Source organism: Microcaecilia unicolor, chromosome 1 (genome assembly GCF_901765095.1).
Source record: "Microcaecilia unicolor chromosome 1, aMicUni1.1, whole genome shotgun sequence".
In the NCBI taxonomy this organism is placed as follows: Eukaryota; Metazoa; Chordata; class Amphibia; order Gymnophiona; family Siphonopidae; genus Microcaecilia; species Microcaecilia unicolor.
In genome coordinates this window covers 290,640,101-290,659,861 of record NC_044031.1, presented here as the reverse complement: position 1 = coordinate 290,659,861, position 19,761 = coordinate 290,640,101, and the positions used below count along the sequence as shown (strand labels likewise).

At 39.8% G+C, this 19,761-nt stretch overlaps 1 long non-coding RNA gene across 1 annotated transcript; it reads left to right on the top strand.

Annotated features, from left to right (window-relative positions):
- The first annotated feature begins 6,397 nt into the window (after window positions 1–6,397).
- On the top strand, window positions 6,398–18,331 carry LOC115460217. The gene is made up of 3 exons (XR_003940420.1): window positions 6,398–6,410; window positions 12,233–12,236; window positions 18,227–18,331. It is a non-coding gene; the product is annotated as an uncharacterized LOC115460217 (long non-coding RNA).
- Window positions 18,332–19,761: the final 1,430 nt, after the last annotated feature.

Here is a 19,761-nt window from a genome sequence, read left to right as displayed (position 1 = left end):
TCTGATACTAAATGTTTGTTACAACTCTGGAGCATCTATCCCCTTTCTTTACTGGGGCGCACTAATCTGTTTAACATGATGCTTTCTCCCCACTGGCTGTATGTTTTTCAGACGCTGCCTCCTTATTTAAGGTGAAGTGAGGAGCATCTTTTCTACAGTGAGTTACAGCACTTTCTTTAGCAGGGTAGGTGCCCCAGACTTCCTCTCTCAATGCTACAGAAGCCTCAGGCTTTGTGGTGGATTGGGGCTTCTGAGAATCCGATATCTGACTGTAACCTGCTCAATGTGACACATTAATGATTGTTATAGGGGAACTAGTACATTTTCTGTAACTTCTTTGGAAACCTCCTTTTCACCTACAGTGCATATTAGCTGGCTATTGCCCATAAGATCTCTTCCTGTGTTGCATCGTAATCCAAACCTGTTCTCAGCTTGAACCATTTGGAGATGGCTCTGCAAGTGCCATTATTTTTTTTCTGTGGCTGTCACTCTGTTTTTGGCCATCTTTTCTAACCCCAGTTTCCCCTCTGTCTCCGACTATTCAGTTTTTGTGCTATGGAGTGCCTTGGGAATACACTACTTAGATCAACCTCTGACTGAGGAGAGTAAGCTGACATCCTTTGGAGACCTTCAAATGGAATACAAGTTGTCACCCACTGACGTTTGCATATGTTCAATTGTCACATTATGCTGATGGTTTAGAGAGGGTCAATCTTAGCGAAGATATACAAGATACCATCAATATCACACTCATTTTGGGATCCCAGAATCCAGTGCCCCTGTGCTATCACCATTGATATCTTTAGGACACAATGGAAGATTTGGACTCCAATAAGCTGGCATCGACATGTAACCAGGTAAAAAAATTGAACTGTATATTGGGAGTCTAATGCCTTTTATCAAATGTCATTGTTTGGGAATTACAATATAAGTTTGTTCTCAGTTTTTTTTTGTTACATTTGTACCCTGCGCTTTCCCACTCATGGCAGGCTCAATGTGGCTTACATGGGGCAATGGAGAGTTAAGTGACTTGCCCAGAGTCACAAGGAGCTGCCTGTGCCTGAAGTGGGAATTGAACTCAGTTCCTTAGTTCCCCAGGACCAAAGTCCACCACCCTAACCACTAGGCCACTCCTCCACTCCACAGATTGTACATTTCACCTTCTTGGGCTTTCTGAGCTACTTTTGGTGCCTCTGGGGCTTGCCCCAAATGTCATCAGGACCCGGCAACTTTGAGCCACGTGTTTTGTACTTGCCCTCAGATTGCTCATTTTTGGTCCCAAGTTTTGACTTGTTTCCATTTAGTGGGCTTGCTTTTACACCATTGGACCTCTTTCATGTGTTCCGAGTTTCTTTGCCTGTGCCACTGGGCCTATGGAACTTTCTCCGTCAGGCTGTTTTGATTGGAAAAGAGGTAATCTTGCTGTGTTGGTGTGAACCTCAAGCCCCAACTCTGGTGATGTGGCACACTCACCTGATTTCTTTGTTAGCCTTAGAGCGCCTTGACATAGTGGACATTGCATCTGCAAAAGGTGCATATTTTCAAAACATCTGGGAGCACCTTTGGGCTACTTTGCACCTAGCTGCCTGCAGCAGACTCCTCAATCAACCACAGTTATTTTGGACTCTGTTATGTATTTGTTTAGAGGTGTTCTAGCAGTGAAGGGTGGGAGGGAGTGGGATTGTGGGTTTGGATGTTGGGGAGGGGTTTGGGGGGGACCTTGGGGTTGTTCTGTATAAAAATTGTCCTGCTGTGGAATGTTCTATGCTTCCCTCTGTAGTTTTTGTTGGGTTTTGGTGTGTTTTTCTTGGCAATGCAATGTTTAATAAAGATGATTTAAACATAAACTTATAGCTATTCAATAGCACAAATACAAAAAATATAAATACATTGTCCCATAACTCATAATCCACTCTCAAAACATTCAAAATTCTCAAAATAGAATCTAAACAGATGTTGGCAGCATGTCAGATGGTGCTCTCTTCTGTCAACTGCCATGACTATCAAAAGATGCTTATTTCAAGCATGGCGGTAAAAATCTCAAATGGCATTACTCAACACAATTGGGCAGTCCAATGCCACAGTCTTCCATGATTGGTCCCTCAAAGCCATAGCCTGTGAGATCTCAAAATTAAAAAACAAACAAACCAAAAAAACATTAACCAGATCATTCATAACAGAGTCCACTCAATTACTATATTTAGACCTCTGGGGTGAACTGTTTCCTTTTACAAAGTCATGCAGTGTGGCAAATGCGGCAAAGTCCATTCAATTCTTTTGGGCTTCATCGTATTTGCCACACTAATTGCTTTGTAAAGGGAGTCCATAAATTGATGTTCTTTATATGTTTACATCATGCAGTTACGGATGGAATAGATGTCTAGTTCCAGCTCTAATTGCTGAATATGATACTATTATTCTGAGAAAGTTTATATACATTTTATGGTTTATATATTTATATTGATTTATGTATATTTCTATGCCATATATATTTTCTTTTTATGGTGCTTCCCTCATCTTTATATTTTTAATTATTTATATTGTTTTGGTGGAAATTGCAGGTACTTACATATTTTTTTCTCTTAGTGTTAATATATTATTGTGGTAGTTAGCACAGAGGCTGTGTTGCATCATTTTCCAGTTTATGCCAGGTTAAAGGGGCAGTTACTAATCTCATTCTCCAGTGCCTGAGAACAACCCTGCTCTCTGGGTTGGGTTGTCAAACAAAGCAAATATGCATGAAATTGTGGAACCCAGATCTATACAATCACATGACAGAACACTGTGTTTCTGGAAAGCTGCATTAGAAAGCATGTCATAGTAACTAGCTATTCATAGGATATCAAGTAAGTGTATTCTATATACTGTGCCTAAATCTAAGTGCCACTTATAGAATACACTTAGGTAGAAATGGTTTCCACGTGGACTTTCTAGTCACTATATATAGAATCTGACTCACAGGGACTAAAGTTGTGTGCACAATTTTGCTGCACAGCCAAATTGCATGTGCAATGTAATTGTTTAACAAGCCAATCAGACCTGATAATTAGCCATGGACAAGCAATTATTGGCACTAATTGGCACTCATTAGAATTTGAATCTTTCTAAGTGTATTCTGTAAAGTGGTGCACATTCATTCTTATGCACAGATCTAAAAAGGGGGCATGGCTGTGGGAGGGGAATGGGTGAGTTGTGGGCATTCCTAACAATTAAGTGCACTCTTATAGAATATGCCTAATCTGCACTTAAGTTAGGCGCAGGCATTTAGGTTTTAGTTGGCGTAAATAGTCATGCCTAAATTTTAAACAAAAAAACAGGCCTTGTTGCTTTGTAGTCTTTACTATATGAGACTTGGAGTAAGGAATAATATATTGTAGAGGAATATTTTCGAGTTATTCCCCGAGTTTTTCACATCATCACTGTGACCCCTGACGCAGGTGCTAGTCACCGAAGCACGGCCCGTGTCGGGTCTTTTTGTCAAGGTTTATTTATTAAAGAACTGTGTTCCATTTTTAAAGGCCCGTGGTGCTGTTTTTTTGTTTGGACTTGAGTTTGTACTTCGTTCTCTCTCTTTTGCTATATCCATGCCTAAATTTTAGTCATAGCAACGGGAGCTACCCATATTCTATAAAGTGCACCTAACTTTATGTGAAGTTTATAGAAAAGCACCAATTTTTTTTTGGCACCATATATAGAATCTGGTCCTAAATGTTTAGGCATCAATAATTGGAAGAGGAATCATCTTTGATATTTATAATTTATCCCTGCCTCTCTCTTAATTTCATTTTGCTGTCTTGCATATTTCTCTCTTACTTTCCATTTCTTTGTTCAGTACCTCTATCTTCCCACTTTCTTGTTTCCCTCCTTCCCTTTCTCTCATCTCCTTCCTTCTATATAGCTCCTTTTGATCACTAATCCTCTTTTACCCTACTCCACTCAGAATACATCCTATTTCTACATCTCTTTGATGCCAATTCACTGAGATGTTTTAAGTTTTAATTCAGAAGATGTGCACTATTTACCATCCATCCTATTTTCTTCAATGGGGATAATCATTAATAATGTATATTCTCCACATTAAAACATTACAACATATAATGAAAGAGCTTTTTAGTGTCACTTCCCATTTCATCTTTCAGTCACCTTGCACTCTGTCTCTTTCCTTTGTAGAGATTGCTTCTCTTTGCTTTATGTGGTGATGTGGGGCTAGAAAGAAAATCCCTATTTCCTCTATTTTCCTTTCCACTAGGTATCTGCACCTTGCAGGCTGCAAGCCAGGAGAGAGATTACTACTACTACTTATCATTTCTATAGCACTACTAGACGTACGCAGCGAGTCTTCTATTTCTATTTCTTGCCCACAATGATCAATCATATAATAGAGTTTCAAGAGATTAGAAACAGAATTGAAACTACATATCTGACTTGTTTGGAAAATCAAAAGAGAAAAATTTACCTTTTATACTTCAATCGCTTTCCCATAATAAACAAATCAAGATGTACTCACTCTTATCTATTTTGGATGTTTACTTTGCTTCTATCTTTCTTTCTCCTAGACCTATTGCTCTTTTTTTCAGTTTATTGTCTTTCATACAACCTTCTTTTGAATTACTTTACAGCTTTTTCCTTTATATTCCCTTCCATCTTAGATCTTGGTCTATATGCATTTCTCTCTGTATTATGCCATTCATTATTAAGGCAAGGAAACACTTCCTTCATTCAAATGTATAGTATCATTCTGATTCAGTATTTGTTTACTTCATTTGTCTATCTCCATGTCATTGTCTCATTGATCTATTTGTCAGGGGTTTGCATTTAGGCACAGAGAGTTGGTTCATTTGGGTGCCTAAAACTTTAATTGTGTGAATATATATGCCTATGAATTAACATAGGCACAATTTGCACATGCAAAAAGTTCTTATATATATGCAAAGGGCAATTTTATAACTACATGTCTGCAGTTATGCACCCTTTACCTATGCAAGTGCACTATAGGGCATTTTTACTAAGCAGTGATAAAAGGGGCCCTACGCTAGTGGCAGCTTGTATTTTTGCTGTGCAGAGTCTCCTTTTAATGCAGTGGGTAAAAAGGTGGAAAAAAAGAAACAGCCATGTGGTAAGGGATGGTGAATATGAACAAAAATACTATAATGCCTCTATATTGCTCCATGGTATGACCTGACTTTGAGTATTGCATTCAGTTCTAGTCGCTGTATCTCAAAAAAGATATAACAGAATTAGAAAAGGTTCAAAGAAAAGCAACCAAAATGATAAAGGGGATGGAACTCCTCTCATATTAGGAAAGGCTAAAGAGATTAGCACTCTTCAGCTTGGAAAAGAGACAGATGAAGGGAAATATGATTGAGGTCTACAATAACCTGTGTGGTGTAGAACGAGTAGAAGTGAATCAATGTTTTACTTGTTCAAAATTACAAAAATTAGTGAACACTCAAGGAAGCTACATAGAAATACTTTTAAAACAAATAGGAGGAAATATTTTTTTCACTCAACAAATAGTAAAGATCTGAAACTCTTTGCCGGAGGATGTAGTATCAGCAGCTAGCATATCTGGGTCTAAAAAAGGTTTGGACAAATTGCTGGAGGAAAAGTCCATAGTTTGCTATTGAGATAGACATGGGAAGCAACTGCTTGCCCTGGGATTGGTGGCATGGAATGTTGCTACTAATTGGGTTTCTGCCAGGTACTTGTGACCTGGCTTGGTCACTGTTGGAAACAGGATACTGGGCTAGATAGACCATTGGTCTGACCCAGTATAACTACTCTTATGATCTTATGTTCACACTTTCTGCATGGCCATTTTGGAGGGAGCACAGCCACCCATTGAGGTGGCAGTAAAATCTCCCACACAAACCCGGTGGTAACTGGGCAGGACACGGATTACCGCCGGGTAACTGCTGCAGTCAAAAATATGGTACAATTTTCTGTAGTGCTGGAAATGGCTTGCATTGGGGGTAGAACTACCACCAGCACCTGCGTTGGGCTTGTGGTGGTTCCGGGTTGCCGTGTGGCAACCCTTTAGTGAAAGGGCCCCTAAGGGCAGGATCCAGTAAATGGCACTTAAAATTCTATGCCGAAGAAATCAATGCTAAGTGCAATTCTATAAAGGGTACACACCCTTTATAACCTTGTGCTTAGTGCCAATTTCCACACCTAGCTTTAGGCGCCAGACTTATGTCTGTTGAAACCTGGAGTAAATGCTGGCACCCAAGTTAGATGTGCTGAGACCATATTCTGTAATTCCGTGTACAACGTTTTAGAATTCCCCTGATAAGCCCATGGCCATGCCTCCTTTTGAGTTATGCAGTAGTATAGTTAGGCAACATGCCTTATAGAATAGCATGCAGCTTGATGTGTACACACATTTTAATGAGTGCCAATTAAATTCAACAGTTGGTTGTTAGCACCTAATTAGTGATGTTATAGAGCTCATTACTCAGTTTGTGTGCTCATCTTGGGTGTGTCCACAAATTTGGGTACACAATTCTGGGTGCCATATACAGGATGGGGGTAAGTGCTATTCTATAGTTAACAGTTTATTTGCATTTACTATACCTCCCAAGCTAACTTAAGGCTAAAAACAGAAAATTCAGAAAATAACTACAATATTTGATAGGATAGTATCATTCAGCAGTAGCACAGTCAATCAAAGATGAAGGGTAAATAGAGGTGATAGGGGGGAGGCGAGGAGGACAGTATATAAAGGACCGTGGAGAGGGGAGGATTTAACAGTGAGATATTACAACCCAACTCTTCCATCTTTAAGCAATTAATTGAAAGCCTGTTCGAAAAGTCAGATTTTCAGAGCTTTTTTAAAGTTCTTAAAGGAAATGTAAGGGGGTGTACATGTGAGCAGAGCATGAGCAAGGCATGGGTGTGTCTCCCACGTACATAAGTAACTTTCCGAATACTGTAAGTTACACATGTTCTTGTCATATTTACATACCCTTACTTATGCCAGCTCTATGACTGTGTAATTGATGGTGTGTAAATTGTAAGCAAGGTTCCAATTTATGTTTATATTCTATAAAAGATTCTGGATGGCCAGATTCCGTTATAGGATACGTGCTCCCTGTGCCACATCGGCACACCTGAAACAAACTGCTCACTTATGGAATCGCCACCACAATGCAGCAAAAAACATAAATGTGTACAAACACTTGAAAAACAAATACTACACTAATCACTAAAACTTGGTTTAAAACAAAGGTCAACAAAACTTTATTTTGGTCATGCACAGTCCTTGTTTTTTATTGCACTGTTTCTAAAATGTACACCTTAAATTATTGTAACACTTTTTGAACTCTTTTGATTAGATAAACCTGAAATTTACAAAATGATGAAAGTGATAATGATTTTTTTCAACAAAAAATATTAAGGCAGTGTGAAGTGCTACTGGAATAATTACATAGAACAATACCTCCACCAAATCCCATAAACTTTTGGAAGAAAAGCCTCAGAACACCCAGGCAAATGCTTATATTGGCAGTAAACAATCATCGACATAAAAACTTCCCAAAAGAAACTCTTAATATAGAGTTCATAAACTCATAGTAACACCTTTTTGAGGTACATCAGAAGCAGAAAGCCTGTGAGGGAATCTGCGGGACCATTAGATCATGAAGGAGCAAAAGGGGCACTCAGGGAGGTACAAGACCATAGTGGAGAGATTGAATGAATTTTTTGCTTCGGTCTTCACGGAAGAAGGTGTAAGAGATCTACCTGTACCAGAAATGATTTTCAATGGTGACGATGTGGAGGAACTGAAAGAAATCTCAGTGAACCTGGAAGACATACTGAGCCAAATTGACAAGTTAAAGAGTGATAAAACACCTGGACCAGATGACATACACCCTAGGGTACTGAAAGAATGCAAACATGAAATTGCTGATCTGTTGTTACTGATCTGTACCCTGTCGCTAACATTGTCCATTGTACTTGCAGATTGGAAGGTGGCCAATTTAAAAAAGAGTTCTAGGGGTGAATGGGAAAATTACAGACTGGTAAGCCTGACTTCATTGCCAGGGAAAATAGTGGAAACTATTATAAAGAATAAAATTAAGGAACACACAGACAAACATGGTTTAATGGGATAACGTCAGCATGGGTTCAGCCAAGCGAAGTCTTGCCTCACCAATTTGTTTCATTTGTTTTAAGGCATAAATAAGTATGTGGATAAAGAAGAGTTGGTTGATGTACTGTAACTAGATTTTCAGAAAGCTTTTGACAAAATTCCTCATGAGAAACTCCATAGAAAATTAAAAATTAATGGGATAGGAGGCATTGTCCTGATGATTAGGAATTGGTTATTGGACAGAAAACAGAGGGTATGGTTAAATGGCCATTTTTCTCAATGGAAGAGGGTGAATGGTGGCATGCCACAGGGATCTGTACTGGGACTGGTGCTATTTAACATATTTATAAATGATCTGGAAAATGGAATGACGAGCGAGGTGATTAAATTTGCAGATGTCACAAAACTATTCAAAATTGTCAAAACACATGTGGATTATGAAAAATTTCAGGAACACCTTAGGAAACTGGAAGACTGGGCATCCAAATGGCAGATGAAATTTAATGTTGACAAATGCAAAGTGATGAACATTGGGAAGAATAATCCAAATTATAGTTACCTGATGATAGGATCCATCTTAGGAGTCAGCACTCGAGAAAAAGATCTAGATGTCATTGTAGACAATTCACTAACATTTTCTGTACAGTGTGCACCCTGAAACAGGATGCTATGAATTATTAGGAAAGAATGCAAAATAAGACCAAGAATATTATAATGCCTCTGTATTGCTCCATGGTGTGACTCAACTTGAATCTTGCATTCAATTCGGTTCAGTTATATAGTGGAATTAGAAAATGTTTCAAAAGAGAGAGACCAAAATGATTAAGAGGATGGAACTCCTCCCATATGAGGAAAGACTAAAGAGGTCTCTTTAGCCTGGATAAGAGACGGCTGAGGGGGGATATGATTGAGGTCTATAAAATCTTGAGTAGTGTAGAGTGAGTAGAAGTGAATTGATTTTTCACTCTTTTAAAAAGTACAAAGACCAGGGGACACTCAATGAAATTACATGGATATATATTTAAAACAAACAGAATATATTTTTTTACTCAAAGAATAGTTAAGCTCTGGAACTCACTGCCAGAGCATATGGTAACAGCGGTTAGTGTACCTAGGTTTAAAATAGGTTTGGACAAGTTTCTGGAGGAAAAGTCCATAGTGTGTTATTGAGATGGACGTGAGAGAAGCCACTGCTTGCCCTGGGATTGGTAACATGGAATGTTGCTACTAATGGGTTTCTGCCAGGTACTTGTGATCTGGATTAGTCACTATTGGAAGCAGGATACTGGGCTAGATGGACCATTGGTCTAGCCCAGTATAGCTTTTTTATGATCTGATGTTCAGGTAACTCTCATACCCAACCAGATTCCACCCCCAGAATGTCCCGCCACTACTCAGATACTGCCAAGGTTGTCACACCAGATTTTCAGCAGCAGCAGCAGCAGTTACCTAAATAGTGCTGCTAAAAATCTGACCATGACACTTTGTTGCTTCAACCTAAATAAGAGCTGCTATCAGGCCCAAAATATGAATTTTATCAGTCTAATTCATTTTCTGTGTTATTATAAAATGTTCAGCTGTAGTTTTACCTACTGAAGAAAACATAGTTTTGACACATCTTATATTCCTCTTTAAGGGCTTGGCATTTCCCCATTGTTCAACAAATGCTTAGGAAATCTGGCCCTTCACATGCATTTAAAATGAATTTTGAAAATGTAACTTTGAGAAAAGTTTTTAATATGTTCAGACAGGCATTTATTAAAATGCCAGAGGTCGCAATGTAGCCATCTGTTATAATTTGTTCATAATTACTTTGGTTTAAAAGTTTCTACTGTGCCTAGAAAGATCAGAAAGCAAACATACATGAATTATCATGCCTCTAATTAGCAAACTATATTTTTTATAACTAGAATCCCTTTAAGTGTTTGAACACTCATCTAGCAAAATTTATTGTTGATTCCAACTCTGACAGAAGCTCGTCCTATGAAATCTAATGCATCACGATCTATATCTCTGAATCTGCCTATATTCCAGTTTGTTCCTCAGTTGATTTTTCATTGAAAATGTTTTTACAGTGTTACAGAAATCAATCAAATTGTAAGACGGAAAGTAGGGACCTGAAGTTAAGTAGTGTTTCTACAATTTGGAAGCCTGAAGCTGGAGGCAAGAGTTTGTAGCTGGTGTTTCATTGTAGCAGTGGTTCCCAAACTTGGTCCTGGAGGCACTCCAAGTCAATCAAGTTTTCAGGATTTCCACAATGAATATTCATGAGAGAGATTTGCAGCTCTGGCTGATATCTGGATCTCAGTTCTTAATATCTGTGTATGGTGCTGATCTCTGCCAATATCCATATAATGGCAATATTCAACAATTCTCTGAATTTAGGTATCCTAACTTATCTGCATATCTCATTTGAGGACCCCTTTTTCTAAGCTGTGGTAATGTTTTGGACGTGTGCTGAGGCCCCCTTTTACCACAGCGGGTGAAAGACTTTTTTTTTTTAAAGAAACGGCCATGGGTAAGTGAACCACGTGCCTTGTGGCCATTTCGGGGGGGGGGGGGGACCACTTACCACCACCCATTGAGGTGGCGGTAAGGGCTCTTACACTAACCCAGCAGTAACTGCCAGTATTACCACCAGGTAAATATTGGGGCAACAAAAATAAAAATATTTTTGTAGCATCGGAAATGGCACGCACTGGGGTTGGGAAGTACCACCAGGCTGCTGCAGCAGCCTGGCCGTAGTTCTGGATTAGCGCCGCTTAGTAAAAGACCCCATGAATATGGCTGATCTTCAGGTAAATAAAAAATAGATTCTGGATTAGGAAACCCAGGAGCAAAATTCTAGGTCTGTACCAAATACTTGTATTCAATTCGATTCATATTCAGCTGAGTAGTGATTTAAATTTGAAAATGAATAATCCACGGCTCCACTGTGCAAATCCTACTGAAATAAACACTTGATCTCTGATTTCACCTTGCTTCTTTTATTATTTGTTATGTTACGGCTGCACGTATTAGAACATTCAAATACGGAATTCAAATACAGACCCTACGGTAACGGAATTCAAAAATGCGTGGGATAAACATAAAGGAATCCTGTTCAGAAGGAATGGATCCTCAGAAGCTTAGCGGAGATTGGGTGGCAGAGCCGGTGGTGGGAGGCGGGGCTGGTGGTCGGGAGGCGGGGCTAGTGCTGGGCAGACTTCTACGGTCTGTGCCCTGAAAATGGCAGATACTAATCAAGGTCAGTTATACACAAAAAGTAGCACATATGAGTTATCTTGTTGAGCAGACTGGATGGACCGTGCAGGTCTTTCTCTGCCATCATCTACTATGTAAATAACATAGATGTGATGCTAACGCTGTTCTCACAGTGCAATAAGGGGTCCTTTTACTAGTTGCAGTAATCCCTACCACATGCATTACACAGTTTAAAATGGCTTACCGTGGGACATGCTCAGGCATCCTGCAGTAATTTGCATATTGGTGCATACTAATTGCATGCAAAAAATTATATTTTATTTTTTGTTGGAAAAGGAATATTTGGTGGCAGAGAGTAGGCGTTCCTGTTAGCTCATCTGCATTAACCCACACTAACTGGTTAGTGCAAGATTATTGCCTACAAATTTGGTGTCAGTAAGTGCTCACATGATAACTCTTTTTAATGGATGTGCACTGTTGCCAACATTTGTGCATTGCCATTAATTGAAAAAATAGGAAATCAGCAATTTTCCAGCTGCAGTAAAATGGCCTTAGCACATGGGAAAAACCTGAATAACAGCGCTCTAAAACACTTTTTACTGCAGCATAGTAAAAGGACCCCTAAAAGCCATCCTGGTAAAATTGATCAAAGCAATGAATTGACTAAAACGTGATGCACAAACTTTTAACATAATAAATGTGAATCCAAAATGCAATTCAAAAAAAATTTGTAGTCATAAAAAAATAATTGTGTCATTTAACATACCATTGTGTGTACAATGAAGGGGCATGATAACTTATCTTGTGTCACTCTGAATAGTACTAGAACAGTCTGTAGTGATTTTCAATCCAGATAATGCTGCTGAATTTTTTTTTTTACCTTACACTCAACAGATTATTGAGTTTGCCTTACTAGTATTGTGCTTTCATTTTTAGACCTGTACCAAATAGCGCATTTTACTATTTGGCCAAATACTAATGCAAAATATTATTTGGCCAAATACAAATAATGGACATTGAGCACTCGTTAAATACAGGTGCCATGGGAAAATTTACTGAGTCACAAACAGCAACCAAAGCACAAAGGGGATCCCAAGCAAATGAGATGCACAGATCTCTCTTTGTGCATCTATTTGCAACTCGGTAATTTGCATATGTGCAGACAGCACCTGTCAGTGGTTGGCAATAGACCACCATGGAGCTTTTTGAGTTGTGTAGGGGGGCTCAAAAAGAGGTTCACTGGACTCCCCAAAACTCTGTGGTGGTCTAGTGACCCCCCTCCATCTCCAAAAACTCCCTGGTGGTCCAGTGCCCCCCCCCCCATGCCCCCTGGGAACACAGAAAATCCCTGGTTGTCCAATGGACCCCCTCCCATTTCCCCAAGAACATCCCCCAAACCCCAACCAACCTTCAACATCCCAACTTGGTGGGCTCCAGACAGACCCACTAGTGTAAAGCCCTGGTGGTCTAGTGGGATTCCTTCTCTCCACCCCCACCCCCCCAGACCCCTCTACATATCTTAAAAATTGAGGCAGGAGGACTGCCTCCTCCCTCCTGCCTCTGGCCTGCCCAGAACAAAATGGCGGTACCCAGCTCCTTCCTTGTGCATCCTGGGATGCACTGGGAGGGACCTGACCACCACATAAGGAGTTTTTTCCATACATGGTGCTTACGCCCTTCCCAGTGCATCTAAAAGGACGAAAGGAAAGAATTAAAAAAAAATATTCCAATATTAAACAGTCTTCAATAAATTGCCAGCAGATCTTATTTCAGTAGATTGAGAACCTCAAGAACAAAGGGTCACATGAAGCTCGTGGAGAACAAGCTCTAAAACCTTGTATATGCATTTCCTTCATGCATATTCTTAGATATATCCTGAAAATCTGACCTGTTGGTGACCCCTCATGGTCTGGGAATAACAATCATGGCTTTAAGGAGTGCATTTTCACTGCAAGGCATAACTCAATTTGTTTTTAATTGTAAGCCCTCCAGACACAGAGATATACCTACTGTACCTAAATATATAAGACACCTATAAATTTGCTGATGACACAAAGTTATTAAAAGTTGTTAAATTGCGAGAAGATTGTGAAAAATTACAAGCGTACCTTACGAGACTGGGAGACTGGGCATCTAAATGGCAGATGGTGTTTAATGTGAGCAAGTGCAAAGTGATGCATGTGGGAAAGAGGAAACTGAACTATAGCTACATACTGCATGGTTCCACGTTAGGAGTCACCGACCAAAAAAGGGATCTCGGCATCATTGTTGATGATATGTTGAAATGCTCTGCTCAGAGTGCTGCTGCGGCTAAGAAAGCAAACAGAATGTTAGGTATTAATAGTAAAGGAGTGGAAAACAAAAGTGAGGACGTTATAATGCCTTTCTATCTCTCCTTGGTGCGATGGCACCTCAAATATTGTGTTCAATTCTGATTGCCGCATCTCAAAAGAGATATAAAGGAATTAGAAAAGGTACAGAGAAGGGCAATGAAAACGATAAAGGGAATGGGACAACTTCCCTATGAGGAAAGGCTGAAGCATCTAGGGCTCTTCAGCTTGGAGAAGAGCCGGCTGAGGGGAGATATGATAGAGGTCTATAAAATAATGAGTGAAGTGGGACAGGTAAATGTGAATCGTTTTTATGCTGTTTTCAAAAATACAAGGACTAGGGGGCATGCGATGAAGCTACAAAGTAGTAAATATAATACGAATTGGAGAAACCTTTTCTTCACTCAACGTGCAACTAAACTCTGGAATTCATTGTCAGAGAATGTGGTAAAGGCGGTTAGCTTAGCGGGGTTTAAAAAGGGTTTGGACGGCTTCCTAAAGGAAAAGTTCAGAGACCATTATTAAATTGTTTTTGGAAAATTCACTGCTTATTTCTGGGATTAACATCATAAAATGTATTGAGCTTTTCTGGGATCTTGCCAGGTATTTGTGACCTGGATTGGCCACTGTTAGAAACAGGATACTGGACCTGATGGACCTTTGATCTGTCCCAGTGTAGCAATACTTATGTACCTAACTTAGGGGTCCTTTTACAAAGCTGCAGTGACTTTAGCATGCCCTTACACAGGTTTTTCCAGTACACTAAGGTCATTTTTACTGCAGTTGTAAAATGGCCAATTTTCTGTTTTTGTGTTAATGACCATTTTCTAATCTTGCCATTTAGAGCCAGATATGGTGCCTAGAAAATCCACACAGAAAACATTTCTGCCTAAGCATATTTTATTAGCTCTTTTGAGCAGGGACTGTCTTTTCTTCATGTTCAATTTTGAAGCGCTGCGTACGACTGGTAGTGCTATAGAAATGATTTGTAGTAGTAGTAGTATAAGCGGTGCCTATACTTAGGTGCGGTAAATAGAATATGCTTGGTTGATATACTATTGCCTAAAACTATGCACCTCCATTTACACCAACAAAAATGTGGTGTAAATCCCCATGTGTAGATTTAGGTGCTGAGGGCCATATTCTATAACAATGCGCATAAATTATGGAATGCCCACAGAACACCTATTTCCCCAACCATAACCATGCCTTTTGCCTGCACGCATTGAAATTTAGACGCAGTGCGTTACAGAATACGCTTAGTGACTTGTGCATGTAAATTCTAATTATTGCCAACTAGTACTCATTATTGCTTGTAAAGTACTGTTAACAACGCTTATTGGCTTCTTAAGCCAATTAGGTTATGCACGTTGTTACAGAATGTGTTTGGATTTTGTTGTGGAACACTAGACGTGCTATATAGAATCTGGGGGTCAGTGCAAGGTCATTTTAAAAACAATTACTGCATGAGCACATACCCCCACAAATTTTGTATGCAGTAAGGGCTCATATGATATTCCTGTGCTAATCAGTTAGCATGTACTAGAGTAGATTAGTGCGGGAATGCCAACTCTCTGGCCCCTGACACATCCCCTCCAAAAAAGGTTTTAAGGTGCTGTTAGCACATGCACATTTGGCACTTAGTGCACCACGTCTGAGTGCATCTGAGATATGCCATTTTAAGTTATATTAGGTGTGTGTTAGTGCTTAGCACAGCCTAGTAAAAGGGACCCTTATGATGGTGCATTTTGGCTAGCTGGCTAAAACACATTAAACATTTAAAACATTTGAATACAACTTCAAAATGGAAAAGGAGTACACCAAGCAAAATATGCAGAGATATAGTATCTTGGAAACATAACAAACCCTGATAGATGGACCTCATTAGAAAGGAGGAAGCCAAGAAAGGAAAAGGAGGATTTGGTGAAGTATATTTTCAACTGAATGAAAGTCGCTTCACTAGCTCCCTATCCGCTTCCGCATATGGTTCAAACTTCTGCTTTTGACCTACAAGTGCATCCACTCCGCAGCTCCTCAGTACCTTTCAGCTCTCATCTCTCCCTACACTCCTCCCCGTGAACTCCGTTCGCTGGGTAAATGTCTCCTGTCGTCCCCCTTCTCCCCCACTGCTAACTCCCGGCTTCGTTCCTTCTATCTCGCTGCTCCCTATTCCTGGAATAGACTCCCTGAGCCAGTACATCAGGCTCAGTCTCTGGCTGTCTTCAAGTCTAGGCTTAAAGCCCACCTCTTTGCTACTGCTTTCAACTCCTAACCATGACTCTCTTAATCAACACCCTCACTTATCACCCCTACCACTGCAATTTCCCCACCCCTAGCTGTCTGTTCGTCTGTCCAATTTAGATTGTAAGCTCTGTTGAGCAGGGACTGTCTTTTTCATGTTGATTTGTACAGCACTGCGTAACTCTAGTAGCGCTATAGAAATGTTTAATAGTAATAATAATAATAGTAGCTTTGACCTGGTTTGCAAAAATCTGTGCTTCTAGAATTTGGTGTGCCATTTCAGCACCTAGGTTTGGGCACTGAATTTAGTTTTCAGTAACCCAAAACATCAATTTTGCTGTTTGATTTTCCTCCCCCAACCAAACCCTGTTCCCCAATGTTACCCACATGTAATTTCCCTAGTTGGCCAGATTTAAGCATCTTCAGGCAGGTGAGCTAATTCTTTGACTAGATCCCACTGACAACCTGCATCAAAGAGCTATAAGAAGATATTTTTTCCACAAGGAGATGGTGAATACCTGGAACAGAAGACATCAAAACACTGTCAGGATTCAAAGAAGCACGTGCCAGATACCAAGAACCCTTAGTGGCAGAAGTAGGAAAAATCACAGAGCAAGTTGGAACTAGGATAACATAGAAGACAGGCACCAGTCGGCAAACTGGGTGAATCAAATACAGTGCACTCAATTTAAGTGCACGTCAGATAAGTGCATGCTCTGTTTAACTCCATGCCGTACTTTGGTCACGTTTTGGCGCCATCAATTTCTATGGGGACAAACTTCGGTTTAGCGCACCACTGATAAAATTCGCTTATATGTATGGTTTAAGACCACTCCTCTGCAGGAAAGACTCCGTATAAGCGCATGCACGGAATATGGAAGCCGATTGGCACATGACAAAGGGGCGATAAATTTTAAATCTCATTGGTTAACTGCCACAGGCAGAATAAGTGAAAGAAAGTTCTTAGAGTGTACACTGGAGTCGTTATCATTGCGCAACTGTAAGACTAACACTGGCTGAACAAATAGAAGTTTTTAAAAAATTAGAAAACAAACAAAGTCAAAAATCTATTGCTAAAGAATATAGTGTCAATCCCAGTCAAATTTCATGTAACTTGAAGCAGAAAGACCAGCTTCTGGAAGACTGGCAAAACAATACAAATACACAACAGAAACGAAAACGGGTGGAAAAAGCTGAGGAGGTAGAAGATGCTCTTCTTAGGTGGTTTTCTCAAGTCAGGAGCAGACAGTTTCCTGTCAGTGGTCCACTGCTTATGGAGAAAGCTAATCAGCTAGCTAAAAGTCTTGGACTAACTGAAATCAGAGCCACTGTTGGATGGTTGGAAAGATGGAAGAAGAGGAACAACATAAAATTCAAGAAACAGCATGGTGAAAAACAAAACGCTGATGACTTTGGTGCTGAAAATTGGGTTGTTTCAGTTCTTCCTACCATCTTGAATGAGTTTGCACCTCGTGACATTTTCAATGCTGACGAAAATGGTCTCTACTGGTGAGCGATTCCTGATGGAACACTTGCTGCAATATGGATGGGAGTGAGAAGTTGGAACCACTCGTCATTGGAAAGAGCAAACAGCCCCATTGCTTCAAGAATGTTAAGCGACTTCCTGTGTCATATGAGGCTAATGCAAATTCATGGATGACGGGGGAATTTGGTAGCAGTGGCTAAAGAAGTTAGACACTAGAATGCGGGCACAAAAGCGTCAGATGTTGTTGCTTTGTGAGAATTGTGCTGAACACAGTGATGATGTCAGGCTGTCTAACATCAAAGTGGTCTTCCTGCCACCAAACACTACCTCTCTGATCAAACCTATCGATCAGGGCATAATAGTCAATTTCAAAAAACATTATTGGGCTCTTGTGCTGCGTCGTCTGATGAGCATTATGGATGACCAATCTGGGAAGGATAAAATTGCTGTTGAACTGGCTCATAATCTATCACTGTTGGATTCCCTACATATGCAGAAAGAAGCCTGGAATCATGTTACACAGGCAACCATTGTGAATTGCTACAGGTGGGCAAGCTTTATTAAGGATGTGGAGAGTGACGAAACAGATGCAGCTGTTGCAAACTCATCAGATGAACAGGCTATTGACATCCCATCCCAGCCTGTGTTACTGAATAGCCGCATTGAGCCTTCCATGAGTGGGAAAGCGCGGGGTACAAATGTAACAAAAAAAAAAAAAAAGAGGAGTTTCATCACTACATAGCTGTTGATTACGATCTACAAACAGCTGACGACTGCACTGATGTCGAGATATGCACCTACACGCAGGCAACTGCTGATGATGGAACAGATGATGAAATGAACAGCGAGGCACACACTGACGGAATTCAACAGCCTCCTGTCACTTTTACAAGTGTGCTAGAGAGTCTCAACACATTGCGGGCCTATCTGGAGGCCACTGGATGTCAGTGCTATGACAGTTTTTACCATCTGGCAGACGTAGTCTTTGGAACTCACAGACAAAATAGCGTACAGAGGACTATGACTGATTACTTCAAGAAAGCCTAACGTCAGTTAATGGAGACTGTATATTGTACGTATAATAAACAGTACTGTACATATGTTTATCAGATATCAAGCTTCTTTGGGTCACAACGGTTAAGTGCACGCTCCGGTTAACTGCATCTATTTCTTTGGTCCCAGACCCTTGCACTTAAGCGGATTGCACTGTAATGCTTTTTCTCTCAAAATCTTCTCTGTTTTTACATAATTGTATATCATAAGCACAATAACTCTAGAAATATTTATTATACTTGACTACAGCTAAATTACAAGCCCATCTTCTTCCCACACACACTTAATTGAAATGTCATATTGAATTCTCCTTAGCTTTCAAGAGAACAACAACTACAAAAAAATTATGCAACTTGCAATATAACTCATGGAATTCACTTGAGGCAATGCACCATTTAATTGTTTAGGGAGGCTACAATTTCATACTGTGGAAAGAGGTCCTAATTTAAAGTCCGTTTGGCTTATTAATAATAAAACAGGCATGTACAAAAAGAAAGGGTCTGTATCACAATCTTTATGCCATTCTGTAATGTTTCCCATAGGGCTACTTCTTTATTCATGAAACCTGGAGACCTTTGAATTAGTAGTTAGTATGCAGGAAGTTTCAAGAGTCAATGTACTGAACTGATTAGAAATAGATGCAGGCCCCGATTGTGCATGGTATAGCCCATGAAAAAATAAAGTGAAGAGCATATCTTTCAAAAGAATGTTTAGCTTATTTGTAGTCAATTTTGTTCAGTTCTACACATTCTCTTTGTTTTAAAATGTATTACCAATTGAAAAAGTGTTCAGGGCAAGGAACATAATAATAAGAATAATAATCCAATACAAAACAAAAACAAAGCAGGCTTGAGCCTGTTATATATAGAAAAGTAAATACTTAGGTGTCTACCTGGGCATCTAAAAATGAAAAATAACAAAAGCCACATAAATTCCCTAGATTACAAGAACAAGGGCTCATATGCATGAGTGACAAACTTTCACAGATGAAAAGCGATGTAGTCAGTCAGTCAATCAAGTTCATTAGGAAGTTTATTGCTCAGAACTGGAACAAAAACACAAGAAGAGTCTCTGATGGATCTGAATGAACCATGCCTCTTTCACAGATGGAAACATTAAGGGGGAAAAAAAGCCTTTCTGGAACTGAGAGATTAGCTAGGAATATGCAGTCATGGTTGTGATGCTCAGAAAGAGAAAACTGGACCTGGATCATACTATAGTCCTAAAGGCAAAACAGACTATTGTCAGCTGGAATTTGCCAGTGTGCAATTTTTTTCTGACAGATAATTCCATTACCCAGAGCCAGCTAATAAATATGCAGCTGCATTTTGAATTATTTTCAAGTACTGCGTACA